The 5,695-nt window shown below is 48.1% G+C and overlaps 1 pseudogene; it reads right to left on the bottom strand.

Annotated features, from left to right (window-relative positions):
- Positions 1-1,682: 1,682 nt before the first annotated feature.
- LOC148519766 (uncharacterized) lies at positions 1,683-5,162 on the bottom strand (annotated as a pseudogene).
- Between the last annotated feature and the right edge of the window lie 533 nt (positions 5,163-5,695).

Raw genomic sequence — 5,695 nt, 5'->3', positions numbered from 1 at the left:
GGCAAAACTCAAAACACTTGAGGTTTAATGTTCCTCATGCTTAATTGTCAGCCTTCGGGATCACTTATGCTCACTAACTTGTATTCTCATGTTACCATACAGTAACCTTTCTTAAATATAACAATGCAACTTAACTTCTAAAAATAAATACACAGGGCCTGATTCTGTAAGGATCATAATTTCAAAGCTGAACTCAGGCAGCTTTGCAATTGTGATCCTTAGCAGATATGGTAATGCACAGGAAGTATCATGCCTCCTGCACATTACTTAACCGAGCTGTGTTCAACGCAGCATCAGTTAATCTGCATACCATCGGCCGGCTGCAGTGACCCATAGGGGTTGTGCATCATCCCTCTACTAACAGAAAATGCCTTCCAGGAAAATAGCCAAACCTACATGACTACGGAATTGAATCAATACATGCTCCATTACACCACCACCAGTCTCCAACATGTACCTAGCCACTGCAGTATTGACCTTCCTCCTAGCCACATCCAGCCACACACCAGACCCAGCATTCCTCTACACATGCTTATGGACAACGAAGGACCACACAAACTTGCAGGAAGGTAGGGCTTCTGCTATCAGATGGAAATCCCAAATGATTACAGAGCACAAATCAAGAGCAGTGCACTGACCTAAGTCATTTCCACCCAGTTGCAGGACTAAAATGTTAGGTTAGTGTCATCTGTGAGGTCTTATGGATTAGCTATCAAGAATAGAACCCCAGCCCATCCCCCTGAAACCCAACCACCTAATTAAATGTTCCTGAGAGAAAATACTTGCATCAGACGCTATGGGGGATAGAGCAGCCCAAAAAAATTAGGAATTCCCTAACCCCCAGATTGGCTTGACATCGATTCCACCTGAATCACATTAATAGAGGTCAACACGGAAAGAAAAAACAGACAAAACAAGCCATACCACAGGCACACCATACCAACAAGACAAGGAAATGTAACAAAAGGGGATGGGGGAGGGGAACAATGTAGCCAACCAGACCTGAGGCAAAAAACATAAAAAAAACCAGAGTAAACCAATAATCACACCATATAATATATAACTCAGAAGCCACTTGGGTCTCTGGGGGAAAAAAAAATCCTCATAGACTCCAGAAATAAGTCGGCAAGTGGTCAGGCCTTCAATGAGTTACATTGGGGCAAAACAGATAAACCTGGATGAATATAGCACTGGAATGCAGCAGAACACTACCAACCAAGGGATTGAGGGCTTCATTCAGACGACCACACGGCTGCCTCGATGTTTGTCCAGTGCGCATGCGCATGAGGGAGCCGGCTCCTTCGTGCACATGCGTGAGACCAGCTACAACCGACAGCGCCAGTTGTAGCGGGTCTCTTTCCAAAGTGGGCGAGCTGTCGATGTTGATTGACAGCTCACCCCATTTGGAAGGCGGGCCAGGGGGGTGGCAGCCCAAACAGAGGTGTTCCCATGGGAAAACCTGCCATTTGGGGGAGGCCCCACTGACATCACTAGTGATGTCAGTGGAGAGCTTCCGGCTCTGACATAGCCAGAAGCTCTCCGGGGCTTACGTCAAGTGAGACCCTATCCTAGGGTCTCGTCGTAAGCCCCGATGGTCATGATGGTCTATGACCATCACCCTAGCAGTCGTTAGAGTTGTGGGTGTAAACCCACAGCCTAACGACCAAAACAGAGGTGGCCGATCAGGATGCAAGCGGCCGCCCAGTTTCTGAGCGACCGCTTGCATCCTCCGACCACCTCTGAATGAGGGCCTGAATCTCCCCATTTGATAAGCTTGCAAAAGCTGCAGATGTAGCAGCTCCAATCCTAAACGAGTAAGTACCGAACTCACCCAGCTCGAGCCCTAAAGTTGCGAAACAACACTTCATGACATGAAAAAACTGGTATTTTGTAACCGGGGACCCATCTTCATGCATCAACCATGCCCCAGCCTATTCACAGCGCACCTGCCCGAAGGCATGCGCCAATGTTATAGGATACACCTCGGGAATGGGACATGGCTGAAGGCAAAGCCAGTACCCTCTATCAGCTTGGTCAGTCTTGTTACATTGTAGAAGGCATAACACTGTGTCTGGTCATACAATCACTTCTGTAACTGTGAAAGGGGGGGTCAGCCCTCTTAGAGGGGGCAACTAATTCACAGATCCGAAATGCTCCAAGAAACACCATGGAAAAACCTAACTGAAACAGTAAACATTCAAAAGCCGAAAAACAAACCAAAGGTACCACAGCTGACAAATGAGGAAAAAGGTAGATATCAATGAGGTGCCTGCAGTCAACTGCTGTAGGGGTTGACCTGGACCAACCCCTCAAGGCCATTGAAACTAGGAAGGACCTAGAGGGGTCAGGCCTGTCATATAATGAAGAAAAATACAACACACCAGCTAAAATACGCTGCACTACTGTAAACGAGCACCCTTGTGTATACAGGTCCCAGATAAAGGTGAGCATGATTTGCTGCAAGTTCTTACCTGTCTGAGCCACTGAAACCCAGAAACACTCCCATTCCTGCCAAGTTGCCTGATAACAATGCAAAGTCCTTGGGGCAATAGCCCACAATGCTAATTCCTCCATGCCGGCCTGGTGATCTGCCAAACCTAAGGAGGACACAAGTCACCAGTCAGTTCGGCCTGAAGAACTAATTACCTAAAGCAGTACCAGTTAAACTGTGACAGTGCATCCACAATCCCATTTTGAGCCCCTGGTACATGCCACACCACAAAATGGATACTAAGCAGTAGGCAATGCAGAACAAGTCTTGACAACAAATGAACAACCAGCAGAGAAGACAAACTCTGATGGTTTCTCGCGTGCACAATACACAGGTTTTTGCACATGAAAACGATATTGGCATTGCCCAAATGGTCCTCTCACAACTCCAATGCAACCACAATGGGAAATAATTCAAGCAACAATATGTTCTTAGTAAAACCGTCCACAGACAAATTCAACAGCCAAGGTTCTGAACAAAATGAACCATTTAGATATGCTCCAAAGCCAGTCACACCAGCAGCATCAGTAAAGATCTGCAACTCCAAGTTACTGCAAGATGTGGCGGGCCAGACACTAACACCATTGAAATGGGAAAGGAACACATTCCAAACCCATAGGTCTTGTTTAATCTCAGCCAATAAATTAACAAAATAATAAAGGCCAAGGATGCTTGCAATGGACTGCTCCTATTTCCTGTAGGAGATCCTTCCCATGGGGATAACCCTGCAGGCAAAATGGAATAGGCCCAGCATGGGCTGCACCTGATGCAGGGTGAGTTTGTCCACACCCAGCGCAACCACAATCGCTCTGTGTAAATTGTCTAATTTGTCCAGGGGGAGATGACAGCAACCTGCCAAATTATCAATTTCGCCACTGGCCCTTACGTTACATAAAGCCTGCATGGAAAGTAGGAGGTTCTTGCAGCGAGGGGAATTAGCCGGGCCAATGCACAGGAAATCATTGAGGTAGCAAGTCACTCAGACCTCCCCTGTGCTGGCAACAGCACACCAATGCAGGAATGTGCTGAAATGCTTAAAAAATGTGCATGATACGGAAAAACCCATAAGAAAGTATTTGTCTATGTAGAAACTATCCTGCAGGCTAAAACCCATGAATCTATATTCTGAGTGCAAGGCAATAGGCGGTAGGGTGATTCAACATCAATCTTAGCATACAAGGATCCTGTGCTAGATACTTGAACCAGGTCCAAGGCTTGATCAAATGAGTGATATTGCACACAGCATAATTATTTATTAATAGCAATTGACCAAGGATCCCTGTAGCTAAGACAGATGTTGAATGAGCCTAAATTTTCCTGGTTATTTCTTGGGGACTATGCCCACAGAAGAAAGAACCAGATCCACCAATGAAGGAGTATGACAATTATCTGCCATTCTACCCAGCGGAACCTCCTTCATGACTAACTAGTTCAAACTGACTCCCACCCCTTATATATCCCCTCCCCATAACCTGGATCCTCAGTCTTGTTTTTAGTGCCTTGGAGATGGCACTAGCTAGGTACCAGCTTTTTAGTTTAAGCTTGAAAGTGTTTGTTTATCCCAGGATGGAGTAGCGAGGTTATCTTCGCTCAAAGGACAGGTATCAGCCGTGTCTATCCTGTTTCAAAGGAAATTGCCCATTATTCCTGAAGAATTGACTTTCCTTCATGGGGTAACTTTCATACAGCCTCGATATGTTCCGCCAGTTCCACCTTGGTATCTGAACTTGGTGTTAGAGGGGCTTCAGAATGCACCCTTTGGACCTTTTGGAGTCTGTAGAATTGCGATACCTTACCTTGAAAGTGGTTTTTCTGCTGGCCATTGCTTCAGTAAGAAGAGTTTACGAGTTAGCAGCCCTTTCCTGTAAGTCTCCGCTCCTCACAACTTGCCACAGCAGTCTTGTCTGACATGGCTTTGGAAGGGGTACCTGTGGGAACAGCAGCAACTTCAGCAGATATAGGAACTGCAAAAGACACAACAGGCATAAGTGTAGCAGGAACAGGGAGACAGGGGAAACAGGGGCCTGGACACCCTGCACAGTGAGATGTTAGACCGCCAATGGGCCTAGCTGAGCCTGAACCTGTGTAGGCAGCAGGGACGATGACTGGGCTGTGACTGCAGCTGGAGTGGCTGCCGACACTGATAACAATGGAGTTAATGTGTTATCCAATGACACCAGCATATGTAGGGCAGTTACTGCCTCAGCAGGATCGAGGGAACTCACTATAGTTGCAGGAGCTGATGGGCCCAATGCAGGGGGGCCACAGGTGCAGAATCGGACAGCCACCTAGGCAGCAACCTGGCCTGTTGGAACCATGACCAACAAGCCCTACACAGAGGGGAAAGCCAAGCTGCCGGCACAAGCACAGATGAACCTATACCCTGATCCGATGCAATTGCTGCAGCCTGCCTAGAAAGAGGTGACCTAAATCTGCTACCTGCATTACCATCTTCCCCTGCCCTAGCTAGAAAAGAGGAGTGACTCTCCACAATCACTGTGGCACCATCACCAAGAGCCACAGGTACAACCCCTGCCTGACCCCCAAAAGCATTACCTGGAGGATGACTAGCATCACATTTCCTTATATCATGGGGCACTAAAGGAGCAGTCTTGGGCACTAGGGCTGGTAGCTGTGGCCCCCCATTGTCAGAATGTTGGGCACAACTCATGGCAAAGCCACATCCCTGCCTTGGTCCAGGATCATGTGCGTGTGACTGTGTGTGACCAGCCCTTCAGCAGTGTGATAAGCGGTGGCCACTAACGCAGTCCACTGCTGATCACTCCCTACACAGGTGGAGCCAGCGGAAACACATGCCCATCTGGGGCTCCACCTGGCTGCATAGTTCTGGCCACCTCCCAAGGGAAAGCCCACACTGGGGTATGGCGGGAGATCTAGTGAGAATGCAGAAATGGAGGTTGTGGCTAGCGCCACCCACCTCTCAGTAACTGAGGCAAGAGCAAGGCCGAGGGCCATGGTCGAAGCTGTGACTCTGCCCAACTGCTAATGCGTGCCTGCCACCTCAGTACTACCTTGCATTGGAGTGCGGCGGGCGTGACATTGACTGACCTGGGAGCCTGCAGTTTCAGGCAGTATATAAGCAGCCAGTGCACAGAACAATGGGGCAGGACATAATGAGGGCTCCCGGCAGCAAGCAAGAGAAACAGGGAGAAAAAAAAGAATGACAGTGAGGAAGAAGGTTGA

This window comes from Taudactylus pleione, unplaced genomic scaffold, assembly GCF_031769625.1.
Source record: "Taudactylus pleione unplaced genomic scaffold, aTauple2 ptg000183l, whole genome shotgun sequence".
NCBI classification, from domain to species: domain Eukaryota; kingdom Metazoa; phylum Chordata; class Amphibia; order Anura; family Myobatrachidae; genus Taudactylus; species Taudactylus pleione.
Note: the sequence above shows the minus strand (reverse complement) of the source record. Positions and strands in the feature narration are given on the sequence as shown.